This window comes from Macaca fascicularis, chromosome 4 (assembly GCF_037993035.2).
Source record: "Macaca fascicularis isolate 582-1 chromosome 4, T2T-MFA8v1.1".
Taxonomy (NCBI): Eukaryota; Metazoa; Chordata; class Mammalia; order Primates; family Cercopithecidae; genus Macaca; species Macaca fascicularis.
This window is the reverse complement of record NC_088378.1, coordinates 146,584,090-146,607,255: the sequence shown is the minus strand read 5'-3', so window position 1 is coordinate 146,607,255 and position 23,166 is coordinate 146,584,090. Positions and strand designations below refer to the sequence as shown.

Sequence of the window (23,166 nt, the reverse complement as noted above, 5' to 3'; positions counted from 1 at the left end):
TTGGCTCCTGTGAGCCAGTACAAGGGGCTCTATTGGACCACCAATGTCTAGTCTATAGTTTTCTCAACAGTAATGACACTTAGAATAAACTAAGTGTCTTAGTCTGTTTGTGTTGCTACAAAGGAATAACTGAGGCTGGGTAATCTTAAAGCAAAGAGGTGTATTTGGCTCGTGGTTCTGCAGAATGTACAAGAAGTATGGCACCAGCATCTGCTTCTGATGAGGGCCTCAGGAAGCTTCCACTCATGGTGGAAGGTGAAGGGAAGCCAGTATGTGGAGATCGCATAGTGAGACAGAGAAAACGAAAGAGAAGGAGATGCCAGGCTCTTTTTAACAACCAGTGCTGTGAGAACGAAGAGTCAGAACTCACTCCCTCCAGTGAGAATAGCACCAAACCATTCATGAAGCACCTGCCCCCATGATCCAAACACCTCCCCCAAGGAACTGCCTCCAATATCAGGATCACATTTCAGCATGAGACTTGGTGGGGTCTAACAAACCACATCCAAACCATAGCACTGATGTTTATTAAGCATTTATTATGTGCCAATAATATTTATCTGAATTTTTATATGCTGACATATAATATATTCCATCTTTACAATAAGCCTGTGAGGTTGGTGCTGAAAACGTAAAAAATTGCCCAACATGTAGAAACTAAAAGCTAGGGCAATTGAACATACACAATTTTGACACACAAAAAAATTGTTTTTGTTTATGTTGTTGCACAGTATAAACAATGATCACACAAGGCCGTTGTGTTACCTGAGGTGGAACAAGATGAAGACAAGATCAATCCATAACTACATATGACACAGGAAAGAAATAAGGACACTCTACACCCATTAAAAAAAAGTAAATACCCCTTTTCCAGGATAGTAGAGTGACTGTGATTTCTTACCAATGACATCCCCAGCCCCACTTTAATTCTTCTCCTGCCTCCTAAATAAAAATTCAAAAAAGTGACTCACACTCAGTTACTGAACTGCTCCACTTCCTGACCACACCCAGTCCAGAGCTGATATTTGATTCCCTTACACTCTCCTTAGAATAGTAAGCTTCTCCCAACCCCCCCTTACCTAGATGCCTTACTATTCCACTAGTGTTCATTCTCTCTTGCTGTAGCAAGTTTAATAAACCTAGCTTTGTTTGACCACAGGTGTGTTCCTAGAGGTCTTTGGTCAGCAGACTTTAACAGTGTCAGTAGTTTCATTTTACAGAAGAGAAAATTAAAGTTTAAACTGAAGAGTTAGGGAGCCTCTTGTTTGAGATAAGATTTCATACAAGAGATCACTTTACCTTCCTGCAAGGAGCAGATGATCTAGGCTGAACTTATAAGACATCGTCACAAAGAGCAAAATGAACTGGCTGCCAAGATAAGAATTCACAGATGGGTAACCCAGAGATTAAAATAGCCACAACAAGAAGCTATTATCACCCATAAGGATGGAGGGGCAGCGGGAAGAGCCCATGTTAGAGCCCAGAGTGGGAGGTAGAAGGGTGACAGTGGTCCGCAGGAAATGACCCATCAGGAGCTAGAATTCCAAGGGGAGAATCTCAAACCTTGAAATGGATGCAGCTATTGTAGGCAATGCTACAGGAAGCAGAAAGAAAGAATATCCTGGCCTCAGAGTTCCTCTTGAATTCCAACCTTTTGTCATTCTTCCATTGGCTAACCCTACCCAGAAGCCAGAAGGTAAGGATGCTCAGAGCAGAGGAAGGATGGGGAATGAATCTGACAACAAAAAGCCAACTTGATTTACAAGACAACTTGATCGACACCTCCCAATTATGATCAAAGTATTAAATCTACCGAAAATGTTTTAATGCAGGCGGGAGCATGCCTATAATCCCTGCACTTCAGGAGGCCAAGGCGGGTGGATAACTTGAGGTCAGGAGTTCAAGACCAACCTGGCCAACATGGTAAAACCCCTTCTCTACTAAAAATACAAAAATTAGCCAGACAAAGTGGCATGCACCTATAGTCCCAGCTACTCAGGAGGCTGAGGCACAAGAATCACTTGAACCCAGGAGGTGGAGGCTACAGTGAGCCAAGATCATGCCATTGCTCTGCATCCTGGGTAACAGAGGGAGACTCCATCTCAAAATAATAATAATAATAATAAATTGATAATAATAAAAATGTTTTAATGAATGTATAAATGAGTCTTCTCATTAGAGTTTGCTCTTTGAACTAATTCCTTCTAATATGCAGATTCTAATCATAAGAACTCCAGTATAACACAGGGTTATATTTAATATGTATTTATAGAAGTGCCTAAGTTTTATAGCATAAAATCACAGGGAACAACAAATTACAAATACTCAATTAAAAAAAGTTTTCTTTTCTTTTCTTTTTTTTTTTTCTCCCTCTGTTGCCCAGGCTGGAGTGCAGTGGCCCAATCTCGGCTCACTGCAGCCTCCGCCTCGTGGGTTCAAGCAATTCTTCTGCCTCAACCTCCTGAGTAGCTGGGATTACAGGTGCACGCCACCTCGCCAAGCTAATTTTTGCATTTTTAGTAAAGATGGGGTTTCACCATGTTGGCCAGGCTGGTCTTAAACTCCTGACCTAAGTGATCCACCCACCTCAGCCTCCCAAAGTGCTGGGATTACAGGCATGAGCCACAGCGCCCGGCCAAAAAGTTTTCTTTTCTAAGACATAATTATCAAGTATATAAAACATTCCATATCCCAGGTATAAAAACAGTAGTAATTCACTTATGAAAGAGTGGCATTTTAATAGTAGGACAGTTTGATGGTTTAGTAATAGGATTTTTGTTGGTTTGTATTCAATATAAAACACTTAACAAAAAAGCCAGGCCATGATAAGCTAAAGGTCAGTTACTTCACTAGATTTCCTTTCTTTGAGCAAAAAACTTTTAAAAACTTTTTTTGTAGAGTTGAAAAACCAGGCCTCAGAAAACATCTCAAATATCCAACAGTCATTAGGGTAGATCAAGGGTCAGGAAACATGCCTGCAGGCCAGATGTGGCCTACTACCTGTTTTTGTACTGCCTACAGCTGTTTTTACATTTTTAGATTGCTGAATATAAATTAAAAGCAGAATAATCATCTGTGCCACATCAACATTATATGAAATTCCAATTTCATTGCCCATAGATAAGGTTTTACCGGGACATAGCCATGTCCATTCATCTATGGCTGCACTATAAGAGCAGTTATGAAAGACATAGGAGGACCTGCAAATCCAAAAATGTAGCAGAAAATATAAAGAAAAAAAGAGTTCAGGCCTTTGCACCAGAGGAAGGTGTTTTCTTGCAGACAGAGGCAGCTGTTCCCCTTGGCATCAGATGCATATCCAGAATTTCTTTCTTATTCTGGTGTTAGCACAGGTATCAGTAAGCAGAAAGGTTCAGAAACTTCCAAAACATACTGTTGCCCAAGGTCACAGCCTGTGGGATACCTGAACTTGGGGTGTCCCCTAGTTCCAGCTGACTCCTCTGCTTGTCATCTTCACTCCCTCTGCTCAGTTTCCCAGCTGTGATGAGGCCCAGCTGGAGCTCTGTGCTTGAGCTCCACAGTCCCCATTGTATCCTTGTAATAGTATGATACATTCCTTTTTTCTTCTCCTTAATTGAGTTTGAGTTGCATTGTTAGAAACAAAGTATTAGGATATGAAAACTCAGCTTTTGTGTATGTGTATATGTATGTTACTTTAGAAAAAACATTCTTTCCATTTTGCAGGGAGGGTAGGCCAGTCAGCAGAAAAGTAAACAGGCTCTTTTGTGGTTCTAGATCAGTGATCCATCCATCCATTCATTTATTCATTCAACAAATATTTATTGTTGGCCTAATAGGTGCGAAGCACTTTTCTAGACCCAAGGGATACTACAGTTAACAAACCAATGAAAACAAACAAATTCCTCTGTGGGTGTTACTATGCCTGGATATGATCCTAGAGATAATCGTAGCCATCTTGTGACCATGAAGGGAGCTAAGCTGATGCATTACATTAACCTTGCAAAATGTAAAGATGGAAAGAATCTGGGTCTTTAATGAGGATACATTGGAATTGCCCTCTGTGTTGTCAGGGTTATAATGCAAACAATCGAACGCACTTCAGATTGTTTACACAGGAAAAGGTTTTTTTTCTTTACTTTTCTTTTTTTTTTTTTTTTGTAGTTAGCTATTTAATGAGGTTCTTAAGACATTTAGAACACCAATTTGTGAGGATAAATTCCATTCGTCAGGGCAAACACAGATCGCAGGTAGCCCTGGAGCTGAGAAACAGCTTTGATTTTTGGTAAAATTTGTAAGTCCACAGCTTTCTGATCAATCTTGTGCTGCTCTGTAATCTCGTATTTCTCTTTTTCTGTGTCGAAGATCTCACCTTCCTGGTGTCTGGGCTTCCGCAGCTTCTTCTTCTTGAAGTAAGCATCAGTAAGATGTTTTGGGATTTTTACATTGCTGATATCGATTTTGGTTGAGGCAGCAATGACAAATTTCTGGTGTGTTCTTCGTAGAGGAACTCGATTGAGGACCAGATCCAGTCACAAGTAACAAGCCACTAGCCAGCTGCTTCAGGAAAACCACCATCTTGCCCCTGTGGCGTCCAGTGAGGATGATCAGAATGGTCCTGGGGGCAATGCTGGCTCGCAGTTTTCTCACGTGCTGACTGAAGGGTTTTTTGCCGTGGCTCAACAGCTTTCGAGGCACATCTTCAGTAGGATAATATCTAGGCATTTTGTGAAGTTTAGCCACCCGGGTACCGCCATTCTTGTCACCACCAACTGTTTAGTAAGAGTTGCAAGAACCTTCTCCTTTTTCTTTTCAACCTTGGATTTAGCGGCTGAGTACTTCCTCTTGTACATGGTCTTTCTGGAATACATGGCAGATCAGGAATACCTGCAAATTCCTCTGACAAGGACAGGGTTGCGGCTGCAATGGGGCTTCCCTTCTTGGGCTTCTTAGCCTTGAGGTTACCCTTTTTCACCTTGCCACCAGCATCAGCCTTCTTGGCTTCGGGTTTCTTCTCTTTAGTATCTGGCTTCTCAACTTTTTCACCTGCCATCTTGCAAGATCAGGAAAAGATTTTTTACAAGAAATTTTGTAACATTTCTATGTTGAGCCTTCAGATTGACTTCCAATGCCACACTGCAGAACTGGACCACTGAGGGAGCTGCTGGCTCCTCTAAAATCACTACAGTGTCACCACCACAGACTACAGCATCACTGCCACAACCAAGAAAACCGCCACGGTCAGAAAGCTCCCACCTGCTGCCAGCTCCAGAACCATGCAGCACCTGCATAAACACCAGTAAAACAGATGCCTTATGGCCTGCCTCTCAAGTCTTAAAAATCCATTATGGGTCACTGGAGACTGCTAACAACAGTACACAGGAGAACCAAACAACAGTTGAAACTGCAGAAATGCAGTCCCCGCCTCATTTCTATCCTCCAAATTCCATGTGACTACATCTGATTTGCTAGATATAGTTTGTTTAAGCTACATTTTTCTTCCAAATCACGACTGCCTGAGAAACTAAGAGATGTAGTTTTTTGTTTTCCTGCCTCTACAATACAGAAAAGATCACTAGGAGGAGGGAGAATGACTGTGGCATGCCACCTCACTAGAGTCTCTCCATGTCCTACCTGAGAACATCTTATGAATTGAGAAAACTCTTCATTATTGTTTAAGCCAATAAATCAATCTGACACTCCAGGGTATGGATTCAGTTCATGACAGAATTTAGGCCTTCTGAGCCCCAACCCTGTTCTCCCATACCTACCACTCCTCACTAACTTTGGTTTTCATACCCCTCCCTTCTCTCATGTGTGGTAGTCACAATATTCAACTAAAGAGCTCAGAGATGAGACTTTCCAGAGAAGAGGGTATCACAACCAAGTTAAATCTATAGAGGTCTTCCTTAACAGACAACTGAAACAGAATTTCTGAGATCTGGTGAATTCAGCAAGAAACACAGGACTGACTGAGTTTCTTCCTCCATGGGTGAAGATAGGAAGACAAGTTTCTCAGACAGTAAAGGGGGATGCTTTAAGAAAGAAACTAACAAGACCTTCTCCATCTGGTGAATTATCCTTGACAATACCCTTATTTTGGGTTCCTTCCTAGTTACTCTTCCAAAGAAAATGACTTTCCCATTTCCATCCCCAAGTAACTAAAATGTCTAGATTTCCTATAGAAACAATGGCATACTTCAGCAACTACCATATGCTGATCATTGTTTAGGAATGCACAAAATAAATCATTCTTGTAGAAGATGTTTATTTTCAGTCTTTAAATGAAGTCTCTCTTAATAGCAGGCTCAATTCAAAATCATCTTCTAGTTTTCAAAAATTCGTAGATACGTGGACTTTCGGAACATGTTTTCTAAAAGGATTCGAACCACCTTTTTATGGATTCAGTTTTGTGTCCCCCAAAATTCATATGTTGAAATCCTAATCTTAGTACCTCAGAATGCAACCTTATTTGGATATAGCTTTGGGAGGACCCAAGGCAGAGCTGTAGGGTGTAGGGGAAGCTGTGGATGCTTCCTGCTTCCTCTGGGTGTGAATGTGGCTGACAGGTTCAGAGGCTGAGGATACCTCTCCAGGATGTTGAGGAAAGAAGCCAGGATTTTAGTGGTTCTGCAGTCAGAAACCAGGGCACAAGAACGCAGAGGCAGATGCCCTAGTGGACAGACGACCAGGGAGGGCCAGGAATTCTTCTCCATGCGTGGACACAGCAGCGGTCTTCTCTTCATGTCCAAACTGAGATACCATCTGAGGAAAAGGAGGAGCCCAGAATTAATCAGTAAAGCCCTGAATTTACTAGGACGAAGACCATTGACTCAGGAGTAGCCTGGTTTGACTAAGATGAAGGATATGCCATTAAGCGGGAAGGGACTGAGGATGGAAATAAAGCTCAGTTTGTATTCATATAAACGTACAGGCACACGCCATCATGCCCGGCTAATTTTTGTATTTTTACTGGTCAGGCTGGTCTTGAACTCCCGAGTTCGTGATCAGCCCACCTTGGCCTCCCAAAGTGCTGGGATTACGGGCGTGAGCCACCACGCCTGGCAACGTTTCTAGGAGCAAAACATGTGCATTTCAGCTTTTGAGGTTCCCTGCTGTGCACAGCCTTCAGCTTGCCATCCATAGGCCGCTGCATTGGCAGGGGTTGAGAGGGTGAGACTTTCTCGGGCCCACGGCACGTGCAGTGATGCAAATCGGCCACGAGGGGACGGCGAAGCCGAGAGAGAGAGAGAGAGAGAGAGAGAGAGAGAGAGAGAGAGAGAGAGAGAGAGAGAGAGAGACACTACCGAGAAATGAGATCGAAGAGGCGGGAGGAGGGAAAAAGCTGAGGAGGGAGGAGACGGGACGGACGGGACGGGCAAGGAGGGATGGAGAGGAACAGAGAGAGGGAGGGAGGAGAGGAGATGCTAGAGTGAGGGAACGATGAGGAGATGAGGAGGACTTGTGGGGGGAAAGAGGAGAGAGCAGAGAAAAGGTGAGGAGTAGGAGGAGGGAGAGGAGAGAGGGAGGAGGGGGATGGAGGAGAAGGATGGAGTAGGAGGGAGAGAAGGAGGAATGAGAAATGAAAGGAGCAGGGGAGAAGGGAAAGCAAATTACTTAAGGGGAAAAACAGTTCTCTGGACAGCAGTTAGCGACAGTTGTAGGGTACTTTACATTTTACAGTGTGTCACAGATACTGGCTCATGTTTCCCTCACAGTAACAGCCCAGTTAAGCAGTAAGCAGTAATTGCTGTCCACGTATTATTTTCAATCTGAAGTGTTATTTTTAACAAAACATACTTTATATATGACAAAATAAAGAGAAATATTGGAGCAAGTGTACAGACTAATGAACATTTACTACATTTTAGTTTAGTTTTGAGACAGAGTTTCACTCTTGTTGCCCAGGCTGAAGTGCAATGGTGCTACCTTGGCTCACTGAAACCTCCACCTCCCCAGTTCAAGCGGTTGTCGTGCCTCAGCCTCCTAAGTAGCTGGGATTACAAGCATGCGCCACCAAACCTGGCTAATTTTTTATATTTTTAGTAAAGACAGGGTTTCACCATGTTGGCCAGGTTGGTCTTGAACTCCTGGCCTCAAATGATCCAGCCACTTCGGTTCCCCAAAGTACTGGAATTATAGGCATGAGCCACCAAGCCCAGCCTTGTTTTTTGACACAGGGTCTCAAAAACCAAGCCTCTGTTGCCCAGGCTGGAATGCAGTGACACAATCACAGCTCATTGAAGTTCCAAACTGCAGGGCTCAAGTGATCCTCCCACCTCAGCCTCCATAGTAGCTGGGAGTATAGGCATGAGCCACCATGCTCAGCTAAATTTTTTTTTTTTTTTTTTTTTTTTTTAATTTTTCGTAGACAAGGTCTTCCCAGGCTGATCTTAAACTTCTGGGCTTAAGCGATCCTCCCATCTCAGACTCACAAACTGCCGGGATTACAAGTGTGAGCTACATTTCACAGTCTCTTTAAATTCATTTCTATGTTAATTCTCATGTCTCTGAATAGTGTGTCACCAAAAAGCATGCTGTCTAAGCATGTCAGAGCTCAACCACAGAGGCAAAGGGACAGAGCAGTAGGCAAAACTCAACAGAAGTGCATTCTCAAGGAGTTGGCACGCTAATGGTACAGAGAGAAAATAAGTAACAAATATAATGTCAGATGATGACTTAAATGTTATGGAGAAAAATTAAGCATAGGCATGGAAGAAGGATAAAAAGGGGCAGGGGAGAGGGAAGTGGTTAGGGAGGGTTTTAAGCTGCCTCTTCATCTATCAAATGGGAATAATAGCCCCTACCTGCAGGCAACACACCCTCTTTCATCATCCTTGGACTCCTCTCAGGGAGTCAGCCGGGACAGTACCCAGGGTGAGTCATCTTACCTCTCCCCTCCTGCAGGTCTCCAATAGGGAAGGAGGGATGGTTACTGTACATGTTCCCTTCACAATTTCAGATCTTTATAACTGGAAGCCTCATTCTAAATGACTAGAAAGAGATCCTGAGGGTCTTCAAAACCTCATTTAGGGTATTTTCAGACCCATGACCCCAACTAGGCAGGTATCCAATCCCTTTTGAACATTGTTCTCACCTCTCAGGAGGAAAAAAACAAAAACAAAAACAAAAAAACAGAAAAACCAAAGCTCTGTTCTCAAAAAGGCTAGCGAGGAAGTGGATGGAGCCCACAGGGACAAGGCAAGCCACCCTTTTAAAAGACCAAGGAATGAGGCTACACCAGACCTTGGCTGCCTTTGGGACCCTGAGACAGGCACAGGAAGGGCACGACTCAGTCCCTGTAGAGTGTTAGGATTAAAAAAATAGAGACCACAGGAAAGAAATCTACCAACTGAAGTTAGCTAAAGGAGAGTAATAAAGGACCCCAGGAGAGACAATCTATCTTCATAGTGAGATTTGAGGGAATGTCTTCCTATCTACGCCAGCACTGACCCCAATTCATTCAAGGGGGCAGAAGGGGAGGCTGTCTTAATAATCCCATTTTGTATCTCAGCGTGCCCCTGATATTAGAAAAAAGTTACAAAAAGTATAACTAGACAGAGCCAACAACTCTCTCCCACACGCTGGTGGAACTTGCCTTCTGGGTGTTCAACAACAGAGATGCAGAGGTTGATACCAAAGAGGACAAGAGGGCCAAGAAGACAGCCAGTATTTTGGCTCTCACCCTCCTGAATCAGTAGGAAACCCAGATGGGGCCCACCAAGAAAAGGCCCTGCAACTCCCCTAAAGTCACTGGAAACCCCGACTAGGGAGATCTCGGAGGCTAGGCTCTAAGCAGTGTGCCATATGCAAAGGAAGAGGGTCACTGGAAAGGGGAATGTCTCCAGTGAAATTAGTGGAAGTTGCTAGAGTGGCAAGACCATGCCCTGCCCAGGCAGATGGTGCAAGTAGCCGAGCAAGGCTGCTGAAAGGAGCCAGGAGGCTCCTCACACAGCCCTGCAAGTCTCCCTGGAGGAGCCCCAGCTGACCTTAACCGTAAGAGGGGAGAAAATCTTAGTTGAAACAGGGGCTGTCCACTTAGTCTTGAATACCCAGCAAGGAAGTTTATGCAAAAATAAATGCACTATTGTGGGAGTAGAAGGGAAATCACAGAACAAATTCTTCATGGAACCATTAGAATGTGATTTAGATGGGTCAGTGATGTCACATGCTTTCCTCTTTGCCTGAGTGTCCTGTTTCACACTATTAGGGTAAGACCTTTTGTACAAGCTGAGGGTAACCATATACTTTAAAGGAAAGGAATTGAAAATTGAAATTCTTGAAAATAGGGGCCATCTGTAGGCCCTGGCCTTCCTACCTCCTGAGAAGGGCAGGTCAGTCAGAGGACCTGACTTACCTGAGATGTATGCTCAAGTATGGACGACCCAGGAAGTTGGAAGGGCCAGGACTAGACCCCTGTGATTATCAAGCTGAAACCAGGATGTCCCTACCCAAATGAGAGGCAATACCCCTTGAACCAGGAGGAACTTTGGGAATTAAGCCTGTCATAGACAATTTATTTAAGCAAGGCCTACTCAAGCTTTGTCAATCCCCTTACAATACTCCCCTCCTTCTTGTTAAGAAGCCAAATTTAAAATACTGACTAGTACAAAATCTTAGGGCAATTAATAAGGTCACAGAAGACATATACCCAGTGGTTACTAAACCTTACACCCTACTGTCCACGCTGCCCCTAGTTAGACATGGTACTCAGTCCTATGTCTAAAAGATGCCTTTTTCTGTATCCTGCAGAGCAGACTCTCAGCTCCTCTTTGCTTTTGAGTGGCAGGATTCCCAGACAGGCAAAAAACAGCAGCTAAGATGAACTGTAATACAGCCCGAGGGCTCAAGAAGTCACCCACAATATTTAGAGAGGCCTTAGACAGAGTTCTGGAGGACCTGACCTTGGAACAGGGAACCCTCCTCCAGGACACGGACTACATTCTTATTTCCAGCCCCTCCAGACAAATTTCAGATCAGAATACCATGCTAGTCTTCAACTTCTTAGCAGAAAGGGAAATTATAAGGTCTCCCAGGGAAAAACACAGATTTCTTAGCAGCAGGTTACCTATTTGGGGTCCCTCCTAGAAGGAGAACAACGTTTGTCCCAAGACAGATGGGAGGTAATATGCCAACTATAAGCACCAAGGACCCAGAAGCAACGCTGAAGGTTCCTGGGAATGGCCTGGTTCTGCCACCTCTGCATTCTTGATTTTGGCCTCATTGCCCACCCCTCGTATAAACAATCAAAAGGAAAGGACATGGGCCCTTTTAAATGGATGGTAGAATGCAACCAAGCAGTCCAAGAGGTTAAGACCCAGCTTATGACAGCCCCAGCATCAGCCCTACCAGCTGTAAGCAAACCCTTCCATCCTTATGTCCATGAGAGGAGAAGGAATATCCCTAGGGGTATTAGGTGCTAGCCCCTCTGCCTCAGGTGGTGATCTACTTTTCTAAGCAATTGGACCTGCTTGCTAAAAGCAAACCATCTTGCCTCTGGTCAGTGGCAGCTACAGCCCTCCTCCTGAAGGAGACAGAGAAGCTAACCTTTGGGCAGCCCTTAACTATCTGGACTCCTCACCATACCCAAACTCTCATTAAAAAAAAAGAAGGGGGAGGCAGAATGGCTATCCCCGGGGCAGGACCCTCCAGTTATAAGTAATGCTTATTGATAACCCCCCAACATTTTAAAGGTGTGTCATAATTAGAACCCTACCACCCTATTTCCATCTAAGGATGGGCATTTATTCTACAACTGTCTAGAAGTGATGGAAGAAGTATAGTCCAGTAGACCAGCCCATTGAAAATGCAGAAGCCAAATGGTTGACTGAAGAGAGTAACTGTATGCAAAGGGGACAGAGGAGGACAGGTTATGCTATTGTCTGTCTCACCAAAGTTATAGAGGCCCATGTCCTCCCAACGGGATGCTCTCAAGTTCTCAAAAAGCAGAACTTACTGCACTAACCTGGCTGCTGGAGATGGGGGAAGGAAAAATTATCAGTGTATGCACAAATTCCAAGTATGCCTACTCTATGCTACACACATGGAGCTATTTGGAAGGAAAGGGGCATGTTAACATCTGATAACAAACAGGTCAGAATGGTGCTGTCATTTTTAAAGCTATTGGACTTTAAATAACAGAACCAGCCTGTAGGAGAACAAGCCCAGGTGGTGATTGTTCACTGCAGGTGGCACCAAAAGCGGGAGCACAAATACAATTATTAATGATTATTTTTCATGGCATGTCCTCAAATTTTGACCCCAGGATGCATGGGACCCTGAAAAAGACCTGGAGTCCATAGGGTTACATGCCTCCCACTTCCATGCCTGGTTACAAGGGCTTACCACTGCAACAGCTGTTCTTTCTCTTTTTCCTTCCTTCCTTCCTTCCTTCCTTCCTTCCTTCCTTCCTTCCTTCCTTCCTTCCTCCCTTCCTTCCTTCCTTCCTTCCTTCCTTCTTCATTCTTTCTCTTCCTTTTTCTCTTCTGTCTCTTTTTCTCCTCTCTCTCTTTTTCTTTCATAAAATATAGATGGAGTCTTACTATGTTGCCCAGGCTGGTCTTGAACTGCTGAGCTCAAGTGATCCTCCTGCCTCGGCCTCCCAAAGTGCTGGGGTTACAAGCATGAGCCACCACATCTGATCTGCAATGTCTTTAAAAGGAACTGGAAACCTTTGGTTATGTGGCATAAACCTCTTTATTACTATCTCTCAGTGTTAGAAGGGAGTTTGCATCAATACATCTCATCTAGGGTCCTCAGGGAAAGTATTTAATCTTAGGGTATTCCTTTCCACTGCTTTAAATATCACAGGATCCAAGGCTGTGGAGAAAGGAACCTATATGATCCAGACCAACTCCACTTTGGGCCCTTAGCTACCTCTAATCTAATTATTAGTAGAAGTGGTATAGGGCACTCCCTATACCAAAGCATTTTCTGGTGTCTAGGGATAGGTGACCTAGAGAAGTCCATTAAAAACATCTCAATCCATATTCAACAACCACAGAAAGCTAGAGTCAATACTCTGGATGCTCAACAGACAGACTTGAACTCCCTACTTCAATGCTACAAAAACAAATGACTCTAGATGTACTCACAGCAGAGGCAGGGACACATGTACCATGTGAAGAGAGGAATATTGCTTCTATATAAATACCTCTGGCCAAGTTGAAGAAAATTTAGAAATCTGTTATTAAAATATAGCCATACTGGACAAGACAAAGGGAGACCCCTCTTCACCCATCCTAGGCAGGATAGCTAATGATTAATTAGGGTGGCTGGGACCATGACGAAGCCCCATTGTCTCAGTAATTGTCACAGCAGTAACCATTTTAATTTTGGGTCCCTGACTTCTGAACTCTGTCACCAAGTTTGTTGCAATAAGCCTAAAAGCCGTAAACCTTCTAATGTTGGGCTACTCAGGGGTACAAACAGCTAAGCCTATAGCCAGGAGAGAATCAAACCTATCTGAAAATGACAGGGAAGAGTTTCAGTCCTTTAACAGGATACTTACCTACGCCCAAACTTAGCATAAAGAAGCTACAGAAAATAGACTTTGCCCTTCAGCACCCCTCAAGAATGAGGCATGAACATTTAAAAAGGGAATTTGTTGCGCTTGCAATGCCTGCAAGACTTAGCTGGACCCCTATTCTGCTTTTGTTGCCCAATGCAAGGTGTATGTGATATACCTAAATTCCTATTCAGCTTAACTCTGCTTATTTTTAGGAAACAGGATGTCTGTGATCATGGATTTCTTCTTAGGCAGCTTATTCATCCCCTGAAGAACCCCTAGCTTCATTCTAATCCAATTTCCGTGCTAAATGACATTTGCATGTGCACCATGACGATTGACAATCACCATGACAATGACTGGAAGAGACCAAAAAAGGACAAAAAAGAAGAGGCTCCTTGATTCCAAGAAAATCTTCATCCCTTCCCAAGAAAAAGCAGGAATATTCCTTCCCTTGCTCTTAATGCCCAGCCCCTTTACTAAGTAAGATACCGTGCATCTGTGACTTCCCAGTTCTCAGGGGTTGGAAAGTTATTTGTAAGCTATACTCCCACTTCCCCAACTCCATGGTCATTAGACAAAGCCTGCACTGCTTGACACTTGGTTTTGTGTATTGGTTTCTGGACACCACACAGAAAAGAGCCCCTTTAGGGGTAACTGGGACCCCCAGTAACAATATAGTAGAAAGGAAGACTAAAGTCTGTCCAGAAACCTGAACAGATTTTTGTCAAAAACCATTGTCCACTCTGCGGGCCCAACAGACTTTGTCCCACACCACTGTATGTTCTTCAAACACATTGGATTCTCCCTAGAAATTATTTATTGCCCCTCAACAGAATTCCTCTTCATCCTGCTTCCATAACCTGTTTTGCCAGGATCCTAGCCCCCATTCTTTCTGTAACCTCAAGATGATATACAAGCTTCTATACTCATTGAGGGGTTGAGTTTTCATTCTGAAGCCTCCTGCATATACACATTAAGTAAATTTGTATGCCTTTTCTGCAACTAATTTGCCTTTTGTGAGTTGCTTTTTCAGTGAAACTTCAGAGGGCCAAAAGAAAAGCCTTGGTCCCCACACTCACAAATAGCAAGTGGCATAACTCCTTCCAACATTACTTTCATAAAGTCAAAATGTTTTTCTTCATGAAATATTTATTTTATAATATCTATAGTCTGAGAAATAGTTCACTATTTTCTCTATTATCCTGCACAACACAGCAGTTATGAACAGAAACTTCAGCATGAGACAGATCTGGCTTTAAATATCAGCAATCTGTTCATCTCTAAGTGACTGGGCTGGATACTTAATTTCTCTGAGCCTCATCTGTGGGATAAGTGTAACCCAGGATCCCCAGGTCACTGCAGAAAAAGTACCCATTTGTAACTGTTGCACCCTGAGTTTTTGTTGTTTCAAAAAGTTTCCAGGAACAACCCCAGCCCCTGCAAAACAAAAACCAATTGGATCCAGAGATGCCTGAGTTGGAGATGAACTTTTTTTTTTTTTGAACTTTCCACATTACCATACTAAAACCAAGACGGAAGCCTAGTCATCATTTTCTATATATGTGATGTATGAAGAAACATGATCAAGGGCTGCACCTGCCCTGACTTTATCCCACTTTTATATACAATGACTCAGCTGAACAGCACAATAAAGGCCCCACTTTCACCTTTGTTCCAGGAGGCACTGCTTTGGGAACTACTCCAATGTTCTCTTTACTTGTTGCAAGTAATCAAATACATTTGTTAAATCCTCCCTGGTTGGAGTCATTGGACTGACACCTGCCAAGCGATTGAACGTGTCGCTTGGGTAATGTAAGCTCAGCACTAACTGTTTAACAGTGACCTTCTGAGGATTAAATGAGATCATGCATATATAAAACACAAGTATAGTGACTGTAAAAAAGCCAGTACTTAGCAGTTGATAAAAATTAGTTTCATTCTCATCCCCTACATCACTGTCTGTTACCTGCCTTAAATTGCAATGATCTGGCTGTATTAAGGCCCTCATTTGAACAAACCAATTATAAAAATACATTTTTGAGACAACTGGGGAAATTTGTATAAGACTGGGTTTAGATGATTTGAAGAAAATGCAGTATTAATTTTACTAAACATGATAAAAGCACCGTGGTTATGAAAAAAAGTTTACTAGAGATTCATTCTAAAATGCTTATGTGTGAGCCTGGGCAGAATGGCTCACACCTTTAATCTCAATGTTTCTGGAGGCCGAGGCAGAGGCCTCTTGAGGCCAGGAGTTCAAGACAAGCCTGGGCAAGACCCGGTCTCTACAAAATAAAAATAAAAATTAGCCGGGTTGGTGGTGTGCCTGTAGTCCCAACTACTTCGGAGGCCGAGACAGGAAGATTGCTTGAGCCCAAGAGTTTGGGGCTCCAGTAAGCTATGATTGTGCAACTGTACTACAGCCTGGGTGACAGAGCAACACCCTGTCACAAAAACATACAACACACACACACACACACACACACAAATGCACAGAAAATACTTAGGGGTGAAAATGTATGGCATGTGGGAAGAAAAGGGAGGTTAAAGAGACAGAACACTTTCCATCTGGCAAAATGTTAAAAGTTGCTGAAGTTGTGAATGGGCACACGAGGGCTTCTTTTGTTTTTTGTTTGTTTGTTTGTTTTGCTTATTTATTTTTCTTTTTGTATAAGGGCTTCTTTATACTGTATTCTTTTATTTTTTTAATTTGTTATTTATTTATTTTTTTAATTTGTTATTTATTTATTTATTTATTTATTTATTTTGAGATGGAGTCTCACTTTGTCACCCAGGCTGGAGTGCAGTGGCACAATCTTGGCTCACTACAACCTCTGCCTCTCAGGCTTAAGCAGTTTTCCTGCCTCAGCCTCCCAAGTAACTAAGATTACAGGTGCACGCCACCACGCCAGGCTAATTTTTGTATTTTTAATAGAGACAGGGTATCACCATGTTGCCCGGGCTGGTCTCGAACTCCTGAGCTCAGGTGATCAGCCTACCCCCGCCTCCCAAAGTGTTGGGATTACAGGTGTGAGCCACTGTGCCACTGAGCCTGGCTTTTTTTTTTTTTTTGAGATGGAGTCTGGCTCTGTTGCCCAAGCTGGAGTGTAGTGGCACAATCTCGGCTCACTGCAAACTCCACTTCCCGGTTCAAGCAATTCTCCCTGCCTCAGCCTCCTGAGTAGCTGGGATTACAGGCGCCCAACACCAAGCCCAGCTAATTTTTTTGTATTTCTAGTAGAGACGGGGTTTCACCATGTTGGCCAGGCTGGTCTTGAACTCCTGACCTCAGGTGATCCGCCTGCCTCGGCCTCCCAAAGTGCTGGGATTACAGGCATGAGATACTGTGCCCGGTCTGGCCTTTTTTTTTTTTTTTTTTTTTTAAGATAGGGTCTAGCTCTGTTGCCCAGGCTGGAGTGTAGTGATGCCATCTGGGCTCACTGCAACCTCTGCCTCCCAAGTAGTGAGATTACAGGCATGCACCATCACGCCTAGCTAATTTTTGTATTTTTGGTAGAGATGGGGTTTCACCATGTTAGCCAGGCTGGTCTGGAACTCCTGACCTCAGGTGATCCATCCACCTCAGCCTCCCAAAGTGCTAAGATTACAAGCATGAGCCACTGCGCTTGGCCTTATACTATATTCTCTACTTCTGTGTTTCTTGAAAATTTCCAAAATATAAAGTTTTAAAGTAGAATTTTAAAATGACATGAAAACGCTCCTAGTACATTGTTGAACCATAAAAAGACAGGTCACAGGCCGGGCATGGTGGCTCACGCCTGTAATCCCAGCACTTTGGGAGGTCAAGGCGGGCGGATCATGAGGTCAGGAGATCGAGACCACGGTGAACACAGTGAAACTCCTTCTCTACCAAAAATACAAAAAATTCGCCGGGCGTGGTGGTGGGCGCCTGTAATCCCGGCTACTCGGGAGGCTGAGGCAGGAGAATGACGTGAACTCAGGAGACGGAGCTTGCAGTGAGCAGAGATCAGGCCACTGCACTCCAGCCTGGTTGACAGAGTGAGACTCGGTCTCAAAAAAAAAAAAAAATTAAGACAGGTCACAAAGTATTCAGAATTCATTTAGGAATAAAAGTACATCATTCACAAATCCATTCCACAAGTATTTACCAAATGCCTACTATGTGTCAGGCACTGTTCAAAAACAACGGTGTTCAGGCTGGGTGCAGTGGCTCACCTCTGTAATCCTAACACTTTGGGAGGCCCAGGTGGGAGGATCACTTGAGCCCAGGTATTTGAGACCAGCCTGGGCAGCATAGTGGGCCCCTGTCTCTACAGAAAAAAAAGAAAGGAAAAAAAAAAAAAAAAGACCAGGGGTGGTGGCGCATGCCTGTAGTCCCAGCTTACTCAGGAAGCTGAGGCAGGAGGATCGCTTGAGCACAGGAGGTCAAGGCTGCAGTGAGCTGTGATGGAGCCACAACATTGCAGCCTGGGCAACAGAAGAAGACGCTATTTCAAAAAAAAAATATTGGGAGCTGAGGGAGAAAGAGGATTGTTCTGCAAAAATGTCAGTCTCAGCTCCCAGGATGGTAATTTTCAACTGACAGGGAAAGTTAGAGCACTTCTAAAAGCTCATGCATCCATCAAATGTGGAACGTCTTTAAACTCCATTTCTGTTTGTTTCAAAAATAGACTGTACCTGAGGCCAATTTGTGGAATTCGAGAAGTTTGATTTCACGATATCCAGTCTCCTCTTGGTACTCAGTTTCACATACCCAGGACTTGCTGACTTTTTAACACTATCCCTTATCAGATAAACTCTGCAAGGCAAGGCCCTTATCTGTTTCACATTTGCATACTTGAAGTAATGAAGATCATGCCTGAAAGATAAAGTGTAGATTACCAAACCGTTGGTTGCATAAGGAGAGAGAGAAAGAGAGAGAAGGAGAGAGGAAGAAATTATCATTATTGTTTACCTTTTACTTAAAAATTCATTTGCTCTAACTCATTTTACATTGCATCTGAGGTCTTTCATTTCTAATTGTGGAATAAAAGGCTATCTCCCTCATTAAATAGACTTCAGGCAATAGCAAGCAGGTTAGAAATATATTTTCGGGTATAAGGGAGTCTCCTCTATCCTAAACCACGCCCTAGAGTAAATAATGATTTTTAACATTTTCTCTGGGGTGCGGAGAGCAATATCTGTTTCTCTTCATGTCCTTCCCCACCTTCACAGTCAGCAAGATGTTTAAGCTGTTCTGACCCACAAAATGGGGAACCTCAGACCTAGCTGATAGAGTCCTCCCTCTGATCAGTGGCAAGGAGTAGCCATTATCATTTTTTAATGGTAATAATATTTAATTACTTTTTAAACTTATTTTTTAATGGTAATAACCTTTATATTATACTGGGTGTCTGTGTATTGAGTTGCCATTCCAAAGGACTATACAGAAAAATTTACATCTAAATGCTTGACAGAAAAAAAATACAATTTTTTTTGAAAAGGAATATATTTGAGATAGAGTCTTGCTGTTTTTCCCAGGCTGCATTGAATAGTGTGATCTCGGCTCACTACAACCTCTGTCTCCGGGATCAAGTGATCCTCCTGCCTCAGCCTCCAGAGTAGCTGGGACTACAGGCGTGAACCTCCACACGCAGCTAATTTTTCTATTTTTATTTAGTTATTTATTCTGAGACGGAGTCTGGTTCTTGTTGCCCAGGCTACAGTGCAATGGTGTGGTCTCAGCTCACTGAAAACTCTACCTCCTGAGTTCATGTGATTCTCCTGCCTCAGTCTCCTGAGTAATTGGGGTTACAACCGTGAGCCACCATGCCTGGCTAATTTTTGTGTATTTTTAGTAGAGATGGGGTTTCACTATGTTGGCCAGGCCTGTCTCGAACTCCTGACCTCAGGTTGTCCACTCGCCTCAGCCTCCCAAAGCACTTGGATTACAGGAATGACCAACCGCACCTGGCCAACTTTTGTATTTTTAGTAGAAATGGGATTTCACTTTGTTGACCAGACTGGTCTCGAACTCCTGACCTCAAATAATCAGTCTGTCTTAGCCTCCCAAACTGCTGGGATTACAGGCATGAGCCATCTCGCCCTGCCAAAACTTTTTTTTTTTTCTCTTGAGACAAAGTCTTACTCTGTCACCCAGGCTTGAGTGTAATGGTGTGATTATGACTCACTGCAGCCTTGAACTCCCAGGCTCAGCTTCCCAAGTAGCTGGGACTACAGGTGCATGCCATCAAGCCTGGCTAATTTTTTAATTTTTGTAGAGACTGGGTTTTGCCATGTTGCCTAGGCTGGTCTCGAACTGCTGGACTCAAGCGATCCACTGTGCTTGGCCTTACAATGTGTTTTAAATGTTCAGAGGAAGGAGATATTTTTTTTTTCTTTTTCTAGAAGAATAAAAGAAGGCTTCACTGACAAGATGACATTTGAAAACAAAAAAATCAATGAAGTAAAGCACCAAATCACAGTCCTGGCAGGAAATAGGGCACAGTCCAGGAAGGCAATTGAAGAGAGTTTAATGGAGGGACTGTATCCCAGACTTTCAGGTACAGACTGAAAAAGTACCCACTTGTAACTGGTGCACTTTCAGTTCTTGTCTTATTTCAGAAAAGTTCCAGGAAGAAGACCAGTCCTGGCAAAACAAAAATGGGTTGGAACCAGAGATGCCTTAGTTGACGATATGAACTTTGGTGAACACTCATCATTACCGTACTAAAATCCCCACCCAGGGAAGGGCTTATTCACCATCTTCTGTACATTCAATGTATTTGGTGGCTGCCTCATGTAGCTTCGGGGTCCAAAATCTGAGAGACTGGTGTATCCCAGAGGTAGTTTTCTGTTGCCACACACTCCAGTCAGCAGGAATGGGGGTTGTAACTCCTGTACAGTAGTTCTACCTTCTCCACAGTTCTGTTTTCTGCAGTTTGACTTGCTCCTGGCCAAACTTGGTCTAAAAATTTTAAATGAAAAACTTCAGAAATAAACAATTCATAAGTTTTAAATTGCAAGTGACTCTGGGTAGGATGATGAAATACCACCCTCTCCAGGATATGAATCATCCCTTTCTCCTGCGTATCCAAGCTGTGTATGCTACCTGCCCATTAGTCATTGACATCATCTGCCCCTGACATCCAACCACAGATGTTATCATGGCTCAGTGATCCAGGATCACCCAGGCAGATGATCCTCCTTCTGATGTATCATGAGGTCAACAGTAGCCTAACGTTCCGTCACAGTGCCTATTTCGCTCACCTCGCTTCATCTCATCACTTAGGCATTTTATCACCTCATCGCAAGAAGAAGAAGGGGGAGTACAACACAAGATGATATTTTGAGAGAGAGACCACATTCACATAACTTTTATTACAGTGTATTGTTATAATTGTTCTACTTTAAGCTAGTGTTGTTAATCTTTTACTGTACTTAATTTATAAATTAAACTTTGCCATAGGTATGTCTATGATAAACATAGTATATATAGTGTTTGACACTATCTATAGTTTCAGGCATCCACTGGGGGTCTTGGAATGTGTTGCCCGAGGATAAGTGGGGACTACTCTAATGCCATCAGGCTAGCAGGTTCTAAAGGTTTTAATGGCAGTCCCTGGACCATGGCTTATTTAACTGCTTCCAAGGCCCACTGCTACAAAGGGCCCCATTCAAAGTTGGTGGCTTTGTTGGTCACCCTGACTTAGGGGAGCAAAAGAACACTCAGATGGGGTACATGCTGTCTCCAATGCCCCAGTACCCAAAGAGGCCTACCAGCTGTTGGACCCCCTTTTTATTAGTGGATGCCTCCAAGATTAATTTTTTTTGCTTGGTTGTATCTAGAATACTTTTTTGGCTTACTGCCAATGTGGCCTTCACATTTAGCCCACGGACAGTCCATTGTTAGTCTCCATATCCGAAAGCCTTTTTGACTAGCCAAACTGAGCTGTTACATTATGACAGGGTAGTTTGTAGCATTTCTATTTGTAACAATAATTAACACAATAATGTCCTGTTCTTCAGTTAGTATGCAGTACTGTTTTGCTGAATAACCCATTGGGGCTTGGGTGGCTTAGGTGGCAGGCAGGCATGGATATGCCCCACCGTAATGGCTGGAATTCTTAGCTGTGAGCGGGCACACCCTTCAGGCAGTGGTGATGTGCTGGGCCCCAAGCAGCCAAAATGTCAATGACTATGAGACATTCAGCCACAGGAACCAAAGTCACTGGCACCTCAAATGGCCAGAGGCACCCCTCAGCAGATAAGCACCATAGGTCACTGCTTTTGTCCCCAAGCCTCTTAATGTCACCAATTTAATTTTTCCCTTAAGGATACCTGGAAATATTGCCACGTGGGTTCCAATATCTAAGAACCCCAGAAAAATCTGAATTCCTTTTTTCCCCCTTTTTATCTTTTAAAGGAATATTATTAATTTTAAAAGCAGGGACCATGCTAATCTTCTCTATGTCATTCCAATTTCAGTATATGTGCTGCCAAAGCAAGTAGGTCTTTTTTTTTTTTAATTTTTTAAATTTTAAATTTTATGAGCACATAGTAAGTGGATATATTTAAGGGGTACATGAGACATTTTGGTACAGGCACGCAATCTGTAATAATCACATCATGGAAAATGGGGTATCCATCCTTTCAAGCATTTATCCTTTGTGTTAAAAACAATCCAATTATACTCTTATTTTAAAATGTACAATTAAAATATTATTTTAATCATATTATAGTCTATATATAGTTGTGCTGTCAAACATTAGGTCTTTTTCATTCTTTTGGTTTCTTTTTTTTTTTTTCCAGATGGAGTTTTGCTCTTGTTGCCCGAGCTGGAGTGCAATGGCACAGTTTTGGCTCACTGTGACATCCGCCTCCTGGGTTCAAACGATTCTCTTGTATCAGCCTCCCGCGTAGCTGGGACTACAGGCACATGCCACCATGCCCAGCTAATTTTGTATTTTTAGAAGAGATGGGGTTTCATCATGTTGGCCAGGCTGGTCTTCAACTACTGACCTCAGGTGATCCACCCTTCTCAGCCTCTCAGAGTGTTGGGATTACAGGCATGAGCCACCACATCCGGCCCTTTTTCATTAACCATCCAACCCCACGTCCTCTTGCACTTCCTCCCACTCCTACTACCCTTCCAAGCCTCTGGTAACCATTCTTTTATTCTCTATCTCCATGAGTTCGATTGTTTTGATTTTTAGATCCTGCAAATAACTGAGAACATCCAAAGTTTGTCTTTCTGTTCCTGGCTTATTACAAGAACTCCTGTTTTAGCTTGACAGGAATATAGAGTGACTGACTTCCAGTGGGGAGGGAACCAGAGACCTTGGCCCCATTCCCAACTGGGTCATTCAGCCTGAGGCATTTGGATTTGATCGAACCTCTTTGATAGAACCATGGCTTATTGATGAAGTGGAAGGAGTGATACCTGAAGTACCCAGCCCAGGGTGTAGACATCAACCTAGAAGGGTGCAGGAGCTAGACAAACACACCACCCAGGCTGCAGAAGATTTAGCTGGCTATTCTCCGTATTCATTCTTTGGATAATGAGTTTCCGCTCTGTAAATGCCCTTATGAACTGTGTTTGGTTTCCTCTCAGATGCCTCAGGGACCACCAGAGGACCTCTTCCTCTTCCCTCTCAGGGACCTAAGGGGTCATCTGAGTATCCATTTCTTGAGTTCTCTAGCTCTCGAGAATGAAC

At 43.3% G+C, this 23,166-nt stretch overlaps 2 pseudogenes; both read right to left on the bottom strand.

The window, feature by feature from the left end:
- Window positions 1–4,084: 4,084 nt before the first annotated feature.
- LOC102139118 (large ribosomal subunit protein eL6 pseudogene) lies at window positions 4,085–5,133 on the bottom strand (annotated as a pseudogene).
- A 16,738-nt stretch (window positions 5,134–21,871) lies between these two features.
- LOC123573197 (U6 spliceosomal RNA) lies at window positions 21,872–21,957 on the bottom strand (annotated as a pseudogene).
- Window positions 21,958–23,166: the final 1,209 nt, after the last annotated feature.